Source organism: Esox lucius, chromosome 1 (assembly GCF_011004845.1).
Source record: "Esox lucius isolate fEsoLuc1 chromosome 1, fEsoLuc1.pri, whole genome shotgun sequence".
Taxonomy (NCBI): domain Eukaryota; kingdom Metazoa; phylum Chordata; class Actinopteri; order Esociformes; family Esocidae; genus Esox; species Esox lucius.
The window spans coordinates 29531149-29544028 of NC_047569.1; positions in this window are offsets into that span (position 1 = coordinate 29531149).

A 12880-nucleotide genomic window follows, 5' to 3' on the forward strand; every position below is an offset into this window, starting at 1 on the left:
ATACTGCTCTTCTCTGCAGTGCAGCTGAGCTAAGGATGAGGTCATGTTTCGATGGCCCCTCCTACCCCCCCCTGCATCCTCATTTAAGAGTGATCATCCCCCTTTCCTTAGTGACCATCAAACAGAGACCGGTGCCTAGCAACCAGCCATTGGCCACACTGTGCACACAGACAATCCCAGAAACACGCGCGCACACAAATTGGGAAGGGTGTTGCTGCCTTCAGGTTAAAAAGAGATTGGCAGTATTGTTTATTGACTGCATTTCCATCGTCCTTCGGGGGTTTGAGCTCAAAGGATAAGCAAGGTGAGAGTTGAAATATTGTCAGTCCACCTGAGGTGAGGGACATGGTGAACAGCAGCATCTGACACAGAAGGCTAAGAGAAAACCCACATTGTCAGAATCAAGGTTCCTACAGTCGTTTTTTCCCCTTTTTATTTTAAAACATCTTTGAACAAGGTTCTATGTGGAAACTAAAGAAAATTCTACCTGGAACGCAACGGTGTTTTTCAAAAGGGTTATCTATAAGGGTTCTTCAAAAGGGTTCTACCATACAGAAAGCTGAAGTACCCTTTCGGAATCCTTTGTGCAGTGTCCCTATTAGGCTTGCTAAGGTGGTTATCTGTCATAATGAATCCTTTTTCTTATTTGTTGTTCATTACGCATCTATAGACTATTGGTTGTTGAAGCACTGGCAAAATGTTGGCATGATTTGATGTTTGTTATGCACATAAATATTGTATTGCTGATAAATATATGTAACAATTTCAAAAAAGGAAACAAATATACAGTCCAGAAAGAAAAATAGACAAAGAAAATGACAATCAGCTAAAAATAACACACCACCATTCACTTCCTGTGCCAAAGACACACACCGGTCTGTCTGGTGGCCCCAGTTTTATCCTCAACTTCTTACAGCCTCTAAATCAGCAGAGAAGAAAAAGGGTGACGGGAACAGAATATTGGTCTCAGAAGGACAGACTTGGGTGGGACAGCGCTCTGAGGAGACATGTAATCAACCGAGGGTCAGAGCTGGGGCACAGACAGGACTACCACAGGGCTCAGCTCATCCAAGGGACCTGGGCTGTGACTGCCCCCTCTCGCTCAATAGCGGCTCAGTCACGACGGAGCGCAACCCACAGATTCTAGGATACACCATACATCTCCCCATTCCCCAATCTAGTTTAAGCAAGAACACTCACTCCTTTCTGCATCGTCTACGACGGTGTGCTCTGCTCTGGGTTTGAAGGATTTACCTGTTGGTGGAAGTCCTCCCCCTCTGGTGTTGTGTGTGTGACCCAGATCCTCTGGGAGGCAGAGCGGAGGAGGGGAGATTCAGGGAGGGGGAGAGGACAGGGGAAGGCGGGTTGGTGAGGTTGCAGAGAGGTCATCTCCGTTCAGCCCTATGCTTTATCTAGGGCATTTCTTGATTCGGTCCTCCCCCACCTAATGTCACCCTCCCCCGCTGGCCATTTAGAGGTAGCCCAGAGGACGGTGGGCCAAGAACCAGGCACACTGAGAGAGACAGAGACATAGAGGGAGAGAGTTAGTACGAGAGAGAGATAAAGAGGGAGAGAGCGAGATGATTGCATATTGAATAGTGAGTGATTGATAGTGTCTCTCTGGAGCCGTTCCCTCGGGGAGATTGGAATATGCAAAAAACACATTTCTCATTCACACGTTGGTGTCATTCACTCTGCGCTGTGTATCGGTGAATCAGGATCAATATAACCCCCCGCCTCCACGTCTTACAGTGCTGGCTTGGTAAGGAGATTTCCAGTCCAACCTGCTAATAACGACAGGTGTCTGCCGACTTATATGTCTCATGTGTTCTCTGTAATTGGTGCAATATCCTGGTGGAGACTGTTTTTGGAACATACAGTGTAGCATGCTAGCTAAGCACTGCTGGGCCTCTGTCTACTGGCCCATTAACCTCGTCCCTTTGCTCGTTGAATATCACAGCCCGTAAAGCTGCCCTGACCTCACCACAACCAGTATCAATGTATCTCCTGTCTCAAATAACCTGGTAAACCTTTACTCGCCTGCTGTACATGGAAGGTCTCTCTCTCTCAACAAGAAACAGAGAGAAAATGGGTAATGAAGCTAGATGATGGTGTAGCAGTTTCATCAGGGAAAACTTTTAAGAACACTTTGAAGGCCACTCGTGTACTGTATCTGATCTGCTGTTAATAATAGTAACAATGTATATTTATAGTTCTGCATAACCAATCAGCACTATGGTTTAAGACAGCATTTGAATTTAAAAGCACTGGTTCTTGCACTGTTTAAAACATACAGAGGAAAGCCTGTGCTTTCTGAGAAAACCTGCTAATGTCCCTATTTAAAGGGATAGTTTATGCTAAATGTATGTTTGAATTCCCCATGCCCATTGTTTCCGATGTCATCCCATCCACCCTGAGCTAAAGAGACACACGAGGCAACGCAGGGTGGATCTGCGGACGGGAGAGAAGATCCAAAGGGAGACAGGGTAGCGCTGAGCCTCACCCTTCACTGTCTGCAGGCGACCAGCCGACCACACCCTCTCTCTGCACCTGGTAGTCAGGCGTCTTCTTGAACGCTCGGAGGGGTTGACAGTGACATCCGGGGGAATACAAAAGAGGCCAAAGGCGGGGCTTCGTGTGATGGGACGTCCTCCGGGCCATGTAGTTTAGGGTTCACAAGGTGGGGGGAGGGGCTGAAACTCAGTACTGACTTTGTGTTGATCTGGGCAGATGTCCACGTCTGTGCGGATTAGTGGAGAGAGCAGGAGGGGGGTCAGGATGACGGGTGGGGATGACGGTGATTGGGGGGGGGGGGGGGGGGGGGTTTAGCATCAAGACAGACAACGGGACCCTGGTGAATCCAGCTTTTAATTAAAACGTCTCAGTCTTTAGATCAGTGACAGCCAGGGACTGGGAACGGAGAGTGGAAGTCTGGGATTTACTGGACACGGGTGAACAGGGATGACTGAAGTAATCTTGCTCTGTGTTTTAATCTAGTTGGCCAAAACAAAAACGTCAGAGAGTCTACGCAAAACAAAAGCAAATCCATGTAATATACACCTCCCATCCCCAGTGCTGGACACAGTCCAGGCCCAGAGGCTGCTGCTGTCAGTGATTGAAGCAGCAGTCAGGATTCCCGTCTAGCAAACATCAATTTTCCTAGAAAAATGCAAAGTAATTTGTGTCTATTTACTTGCCAAGGACAGCTTAAAATCTCTCTCATGTTATTAAAATGTCAGTATGTCTTGTCTGCATGTCTGTTTGTCAGTGTGTCTACAGGCTCTCTGAGGAGCAGGTTAAAATGATTTGCCATTTGTCACGTCTGTCTACCTCATGACTGAATGTAAATTCGGTTTGAATGATTGCGGAGGGTTGATGCAGGATGTAATTGAATGTAACTTGATCCGATAGGTGGTTGATGAGATCTGATGAAAGTACCCTACATGTTTGTTTGGACTGGGCGTCTGGACAGATGGTGTTAGCCCTTTTGCCGAGTATCAGAATGAGGATCAGAATGAGAGCACACAGCCGTTAGGTTTGCATAATGAATAAAATGGTAATGTTTCTGATTAACTACAGAACTCACATTAAATGCTGCAATGCAATGACATCATCCCGACATGTCTGTAAACCTCTAGTCCCTCTAGTGGGCAACACCTCTAATGACAGGCCGCAGTGTTACTTTGAGATGACCTGTTGACAGTGGAGATTTTAGAGAATCAGTCATTCATCAGTAACAATTACCAAGACGATGACCCCATGGCCTTTGGCCTCTGTGGATGCCGCGTTGCCCCACAGAGAAGAGCTGTGTGTCAGGTGATGGTGGGCAGGGAGTTGTGAGGCCTTAGTGCCGTGAGTTAGCAGGGGGAGGAGAGCGGTTAGGAGAGGGGAGCACAGGGTTAGACCCACGGAGGAAGTCAAACTGTTAAATACATCTGGGAACTCCCAGGACACCAAGGGTCTGGTCCCCTGCCTGAAGGTCATTTTGTTGAATTTACTCCCCCACATGTTCTCCCTTATTTAGGATTTTAGAAAGCACTGCTCAACATGTTGGTCCGCGGTCTGTCCTCCACCGGAGCAGAAGGTTCGGGCTCGCGCTGGACCACGTGTCACTGCGTGAAAGCCAAGCGGGGAGCAGTGGGCCGTTCCGACAGCTTGTCTGCTCACCTTCCTAGAAAGAGCATCCCGTTCTACAGTGGGATACATCAAAGCCACAGAGGGAAGGAGAGCGAGAGACCGTACCGGCTGGAGTAGGTGATAAGAGATTAAAGAGAAAGACGAAAGGAGACTTTGAAAGAGGTGTCTGGCTGTCTGTGCTATACTAGCCTCTTAAACCAGGCATAGAATGTCGCTAGGAGGCCAGACGAGATATGAGGTGTGGCCTCGCGAGACTACTGCTATACTAGTCTGCTATACCTAAGGCACGGGGGATGTGGTTTATGGCCAATATTCCACGACTAAGACCTGTTCTCAAACACAACGCAACCCCAGAGATGCTTACTGCTGTTTTTCTAACTTCTTACCAATGTTATTGCAACCGCTAAAGTAATGATTGTCATGACATGCCAAGACAGTCAGCGAATCAGCATTTAGTTTTCAAACCACCCAAACATCCTGTTTATAATGATTAGAAGCCATTGTCTTTGGGTCTCTGGCTGCCTCTATGCTGTGGTGAAAAGGTTTTGTTGTTAATTCTGGTCGTTTTCACAGTATGAACTGAAAGTATTGATCGCTGATATGTTCTCCTATGTTGTTCTCGGTGGAACCAGGAGAAAGAAGAGGACCGGAAGTGGAAGGAGGTGGAAGGATATGGCCACGGTCACATGAGCTCTGGACTGGGAGGATGTGCCGCGATATCTTCACAAGGACAGACCAGAGGAAGGGGCCTCACGGGGAGGTCAGAGGTCATGTGACATGAGGGAAGTTTGAACATTCCCTCACACGTGGGGGTGAGGGGGAGGTGAGTGACCGTAGGATGTAGTTCAGAGAGGTGTAGCCCAGGCAAAACCTGACTGACTGATGTAACAACGCTAAACAGTCTGAAATACTGAAAAACTAACAATAAGCAGCGTAGGCAATCTCTTGCGCTCTGCCTCTTTTTTGTGGTCACATGCGTTGCCATTGAAACCATTCGATTCCATATGGCCTTGATAGTTCTTACAAGAGGAGCGGGAATTTGTGTAACATAGTTTGCATAGTTTCCCCTGCTTATTTAGTCAGTGAAAATCACAATTAAGAATGTATTTGAGAATTGGAAAGCCTGGAATTTCAGCACAAATTGGTGAAAGGCTGCTTTCGGGTCGACAGCATGATGTCATCATTTTGACTCACTAGGTGAGGTGTGTGCTCTTGACCGTTTGCAAAGCTAATCAAGTCTTTCTACTGCAAAGTCTACCAATTGTTTTTCTAAGTCCTTTATACCATGGCCAAGTAATTCAAGGGCCAAAGAAGTCTCTGGGAAATAAATTATTAAATAAAACAAAATGAACACTTTTATTCATTTGACATGTAGTGAGGATTTGAAAATCTAATTAAATATACGGCATGGAGAGTCAGGGACTTCAATTGTTTTAATTAAGACCCATCTCCAACACTGTGAGCCCTCCACTCTGTTGGCAAACACCTGGCTCGTCACCCAGGACATCTGCTTCAGAAACTCTTATGACAATCTCTCCCTAAAGAGTCTTTACTCATTGTTCCACTCAAACCTTCTGTTAGCTGATGGAGTGCGGCAGACAGCTTAGTAGTCAGTGCCCCTGACAAGTTACCAGAAGGTAGCTACATTGAATCCCAGAGCCAACAAGGTGGGAAAAAAATCTTTCCTTGAACAAGAATGTCAACCCTAACTGCTTCTCTATTTCACCCTGGATGATATATTACAATGGATATTAAAAGTATACACACCCCTGTGTGTATATTCACATCCAAATTGGTGGAAGGGTTTAGGAATTACAGCTCTTTAATATGTCGCCCCCTCTTTTTCAAGGGACCAAAAGTAATTGGACAATTGACTCAAAAGCTGTTTCATGGACAGGTATGGTCTATTCCTTCATTATTTCTTCATCAGTTAAGCAGGTTAAAGGTCTGGAGTTGATTCCAGGTGTGGCATTCGCATTTAGAAGCTGTTGCTGTGAACACACAACATGCGGTCAAAGGAGCTCTCAATGAAAGTGAAACAGGCCATCCTTAGGCTGCAAAACAAAATTCATCAGGGAGACAGCAGGAACATTAGGAGTGGCTAAATCAAAGTTTTGGTACATTCTGAGAAAAAAAGAACACACTGGTGAACTCTGCAACACAGACAACTGTGATGTATGATTGTAGGATCCTTTCCATGGTAAAGAAACACCCTTTCACAACATCCAGCCAAGTGAAGAACACTCTCCAGGAGGTAGGCATATTATTATCCAAGTCTACCATAAAGAGAAGACTTCACAAGAGCAAATACAGAGGCTTTCATGAGTAAACTATTCATAAGCCTCAAGAATAGAAAGGCCAGATTAGACTTAGCCAAAAAACATCTAAAAAAGCCAGACCAGTTGTGGAACAGCATTCTTTGGACAGATGAAACTAAGATCAACCTGTACCAGAATGATGGGAAGAAAAAAGTGATCTAGATGGCTTGGAGAAGTGTGATTGCATGGGCATGCATGGCTTCCAATGGCACTGGGTCACTAGTGTTTATTGATGATGTGACTGAAGACAGATGCAGCTGGATGAATTCTGAAATGTATAGAGATTGTATTGTCTGCTCAGACCACATTCAGCAAAGTTGATTGGATGGCGCTTCACTTACCAGATGGACAATGACCCAAAACATACTGCGAAAGCAACCCAGGAGTTTTTTAAGGCAAAGAAGTGGAATATTCTGCAATGGCCGAGTCAATCACCTGATCTCAACTAGATTGAGCATGAATTTCAAATGCTGAAGACAAAACTTAAGGCAGAAAGACCCACGAACCAACAATAACTAAAGACAGTTGTTTGCTGCTATTTTGGTCCCTGTTGTTGCAGAGAGTGTTAATCTCAATGAGACTAAAAAGTAAAATACCTTTTAAAACTAACAACCTACTGTAATTGGCCTCCTGTGTCCCCATATGGTTTTACGCTGACCCTAGACCTGTACCTGCTGCATAAACCCGAAAACAGTGAATACAGCATGCGCAAGACAGCACAACGGACCTGGGAAACAGTCTTGAGTGGATCCATCCTTTCCTCCAGAGACTACCTGCTCCAGTGCTGTGACTGCCCCCTGGCCAGGCTCTGTGTGCGTTCTGAGTGGAGCTCCCTGTGGGGGACTACTGGGTTGGGCCGGGCACTGGTTGCTGTGCATGTGGAGTTAGACACCTCCCCATATGGCCACCAGGAGGTGCTGCAGACCTGTGAGCGCAGGGACCGGTTTACTGCTGGGATGCCACTGCGGCTGCCTGCATTGAGATGTAGCTTGAACCTACACCTGAGTGATCCTTTACCAGAACTCGCTTTAGACTTGCATTAGAAAAAAAAAAATGTATAACTGATTACTCCTTTCATTTGTATGTTGTAGGTTTTCTGTAGGTATGGAAAAGAGGGAGTTAGGGATGACATGGATCATTACTTCAAGAAGGACCTGTATATCTGTCTTTTTCTCCATCTGTTTGTCAGTCAGTCTATCAGCCTGTCTGTGTTTCTGTCTGTTTGTCAGTCAGTCTGTCTGTATTTCTGTCCATCTATCTGTCTGTCAGTGTGTCTGTCTATGTATGTCTCTCTGTCCTTACTACGGCCAGTTAATGCACTCAACTAAATAAAATATGAAATAGCCTGTACAAGAATATCTAATTGTTAACATACAACATCTACTTGCTCCTTTCCTAAAAGCTACTGTAGAGTTGTCACGGGTTAGGCGTTGCTAGCAGCTGTCAGCCATTAAGGAATGCCTCCTCTGAAATAAATGCCATGAAACCTGCTGTATACATAGTACTTGCTGCGTCACGTCCAGTGGTAGCATCCAAGATTCACGAATTGCCAAGGTTAAATTCTTGACAGTAAAACTGTTAATTTCAGTCAATGTCTGGTGGTTAACCGTCAGACTGACACAATGCTAAAGGGAGGCCAATCTGACAGCTGTGGTGAAACAGCTCAGGGGTTTGGGTTCCACTAAAAGCCTCTCAGCAAGTCTGTGTGTGCGCAAGAGTTCTGGGTGTATAAATATAAGTAGAAATGGCGAGGGAAAATACACAAACCCACAATACAGGCCTTTGTTTTTTTTTGGAGCGTCGGGGCGATTGTCTGTTCTCCACTGGTTGCCCTTTCCTTATCGCAACTGGTCACACATTTTGCTGAAAGATTGCACTTTGCGGTATTTCTTCTGACAGATCCAGGTGCTTGTCAATATTTACATTTGTTTTCAAATAGATTTTTGGCTCTTGTAATCTGAGGAAAATAAATTGTCTCTCACAATGTTTTACATTTGCCAATAGGTTAAAGAAGTGCAGCTAAGTGCTCATTTAAAATCATCTTGATAGGTGTGACTCCTAAATTCACTTCACTGTAGGGCAATTGGATGCATTTTTCAACCAAGATTAATTAATATGTAATTTGGGATTTGTCTTTTGACAGACAAAAAGGCTTTTAGATTTTTTTCTATTTATAGTGTTTTTAATCACTTTTGGCACTTTGTGTTTTTTTTATTTTAACTCTTTAATCTTCAAAACAAGAGATTTTGCGTTTGGGTTGGAAACATCGTTCACCACATTATCATTGATTCAACCAATCACTTTTTGCTGAAATATAACAAGTACATTGTTTAAGTCATCAAAACATAGCAGTGCAATTGTCTCAGTTTAGTCATTGATACAATCAGTTAGTCCTAGACCAAACAATGTCAGACACATGCTTCATAATGAATCTTTTAAGTGCTAAAGGGAATCTGTTAAAGATTATTACCCTGTTTTCAAATATCAAAACTCTAACTGTACAGTACCCAGGATTGAAAATATTTTCCATAATTTGTGTCCCATAATCAAGTGTGATCAGTGAAGATGACTTTTATTGCAACATGTTTTTTGTCTCATCATTGTAACCAATACTATCAGAAGTTCAAGGAGCAGACAGGCCTTCCCGCAGAAAAAGAACAAGCTTGGCAAAGTTAAAGGGATAGTTCATCCAAAAATCCTATTTGTCTGAAAGTCCACTTCCCCTGAGTTGTCTCAGTTTAGGCACATAGACTCATTTTGGAAAAAAATCCAGCTCTGTCCCAGTCCGTAATAAGCATTATTAGCATAAACTGTATTCTGACGAACCAACCGATGGAATTGGCTGAATTCAAACTGGCACTGGCGAACCAGGTTATTGTGAGTTCTTAATTTTTTATTCTTCCCCTCAAAGATTTCAGTTTGTTTTTCAATTGAATTGTTCCGGTTATGGGACACATTAAAAGTGGAAAAAGTTCTGACATGATTTATGTTTGTCTCATTCTTTTACATCAAAAGAACCTGGCATTTAACAAGTGTGTGTAGACTTTTTATATCCACTGTGTTTCTTAATTATTACTACGTAGATGTTGTGTGCCATGTCACAAGAATTTAATTGTGCAAGTTGACGCAGTGTTATTCGATGCGTTTGATTAATAAACTTTGAACTTCTGGATTTCCTGTGCATCACATTCTGCGTACATCTGATCATGCTGTTTGCCTGCTCCTGGGTGTTGTGTCGAAGATGTATTCTACCCACTCTGCAACTAGGACAACACCTCTGCCTCTTCCGAGTCGTATTGTGGAAGAAGCAATGGAGCAACTTCGCCAACGAGACATACGCAAATGTGAGAATCGTTTTACTGCAGAGGATCGTGACCCACGTTCACTTAGAAGAGGACTAAAGGCGAATGCAATTCCATCAAGTTACCCAGATAAACCAGTGGAGACAGGAGTGATTGTATGTGATACTTCTGATTGCTATGCTAGAAAACACAAAGTACACATTGCCTCTGGATATTCTGGGCAAGGGTTGGGGAAATCATTCAGGTTCACCATCGTCCCCCTTTTGCTGCTGTCCAAGCTTCCAGTTTCGGCAATTCATCCTCTGTGTATTCGGATTAGAACAAGTAAGGCTCTATCCCCTGAAAAGTGTTCTCCCTGGTTGTATTCAGAATCAGACATAATATATATGTATTTTCTCTTTCAATAAACTTTGACTGCCTGAGGTGAATTTCAAAGATGAAATAGGTAACATGGTTTCTAGCTAGCGAATAATAACTTTTGTTTACTGAGATGTACAAACTTACTCTTCCCAAAAGTATGGGTGGATTGATACAATTGTGAACAAAACTTACTGGTAAACATGGGAAGTACCATTTAAAAAGAAATAGAACTATATGGTGAAAAGTATAACTTTATTTTGAGGAATACAACATCGTCATGTTCTCTGAGGTAAACAACACCACTTGTCTTAGTTTGGAGTGTTTTAGAGTAGTTTTCCGCTTGCAATGCAACTTTGTGACAGGTTTATGTATGGGTTCCATTCATGAATTTGTACAATGCTAATAACGCTATACTGACTGAGACAAAGCTGAATAATGGATTGTTCTGTGTCTTAAGGAACAACTCGGGTTAAGTGGACTATGGCCCTAATACAGCTCTGGAAAAAATTTAAAGACCACTGCACCTTCTTCTTTCCATTCCAAAAAACTCGAAAAGGAAGGTTTTCAGTGAGGATCAGAAGGGATAAAATTAAGAGACCACTGCAAATTGAACGCTTCTGTTCCACACTCAAAACTTTCATTTTCAACTTTTTTGGAAGGGAAAGAAAAATGTGCAGTGTTCTCTTAGTTAATGCATGGCCAAGATTGGCATGTAACACATTTTAGCAACATGTAGGCTCGCAAGGCTGAGCAAATGAGGTATGGATATCATCTGCCTTCTTTTGAAAATGGATGACAAATGTATCTGCATAGAGGGTAGATGGCCCAGGAGGAGGTGAAGGGTTTTGAGTAGAAGGTCCAGTGAGTAGAAGGTAGAAAAGAGTTTCCTGGGGTTAGAGGAAGAAGCCTGGAATTTCAGATGATAGATGGTGGCTTTAGCGCTTATAGGGAAGAAGATAAGATAGCAAGTAAGGACTGGAAGAATGTTATGGTTATATGCTTACCATTTGTGGTTAATATTGCATGGCAATCCTGTTCTGTGTTTGGCAGTATTGTGCTGTAAATAGACAGTGCAGTGGTCTTTTGTGGCCCACACTATCAACAACAAGGTTGTGGGATTGAATCCCACAGAGCTCACATGCACATCTATGGCTTAGGGTGGTGATTCGGTACTTTTCAACTAGCACATAGTAGGCGAAACAATGTTAAATCCATGCAGTATATTCACCAAATGGTTGAGGAATCAGTTGGGAACATCAGCATGGTGTCAATAAAACTATTTTATTTTAACAATCGGTAAACAGTGAAGAAGAAAATCCTCTCAAAACCCAAGTATGTACTTCGTATGAACATAATGTATTTCAATGCGAAACATGTTTTTCTAAATAGGGTCCGTTAGAGGTGCCAGTAGGGTCAGTTTGGTTATAAATATGAAATAAGGGGCACAAAAATGTTTCCAGCCGTATTCTAAACATGAACACTTTAGGTAATGTTTTAGTCATAGACCGCCTTGTCATGCAACCTATTGGGTTCTTCTACAGTGCCTCCCTTCTGCTGTCTTTACTGATCTGTCTCTCATATTCTGTCTCTCCTGATCTCTCTTTCTTGCTCTGTCTACTGTTCTCTCTTTCCCCACCCCTTGTGTCTGACTGAGCTCCTTGTCCTTAATAAAAAGCAGATAGGGGGAAGTTCTGGGTATTCTGGAAACAATAATATGAACTGAGGATGGAGGTTTGAGGAGGCAAGAAGCCACAGAGTTGAGGTGGGGGGTTGTGTAGATAAGATGGTATTGTCGGTTTGCTAAAATGAGTTCATTAGGCGAGCAGTGGCGCTGAGAACGAAGTCATGGCCTGATAAAGGGGAATGCTGGGTGAAAAAAAGGTTTCATTTCCTGCCTTCACAGTTACAACATATCAGGAAGGATCTGTAAGAGCACGGGCTAGGTTTGGCCGCGCTAGGGGAGAGACACCGAGGACTACGAGAGGAATGGAGCCAGAGAAAGATTAAGAGAGGAAGAGGAGGAGAGAGGGAGCGAGAGAAAAAGACAGACGGAGGAAGAGAGAAGGTAGGGCCAAGAGGGAGAACAAGATTCAGAAAGACAGAGAGGGAAGGAAAGAGAGACAGAGCAAGGGAGAGAGAGAGATGGGGGAGGTAGAGAGATAAGTAGACAGAAAGGGAGATGGGTGGGTGGGGGGGGGGGCTGAAAGGGCAGGTGGTTTGCATGCCCACAGACTATTACTCTGATAATGGGAGGTAGAGGGGAATGTCTATCATGCTTATCAATCAAATATTATAGTGAAAATGAGGCCTTTTGTGTCAAGTACCAAAAAGGAGGCTGTCAAATGAACATATGTAAAAACAGCAGGGCTGCAGGGCAAAGCCAGGCTTGTTCGTGGGCCTCAAGTAAAAGGTTTAGAATGAAGACCAATTAATAAAGAGAAACAACAGGAAAGAAAGCTGTGCTCTAGATAGAGGGGCAAGATTTGGAGACAGGCAAGTAAAAGCAGGGATGGCGTGCAAGCAGATGGAGTAGGCATAGTTTATACCTGATGCTTACATGTGTCCTTTGCACTGATCTTGCCCATTCTGATTTCAGAAGCAGGAGAATGAGGATCAGGACAAAAACAGGACGAAGGACACATGTTAGAACGAGGTATAAAAGGACCGTTAGATGAGGAGGGACTCATGTATGTACACTAATGTTAATGAATTTGGGGTCACTTGGAAATGTCCTTGTTTTTGAAAGAAGAGCATTATCTTTGT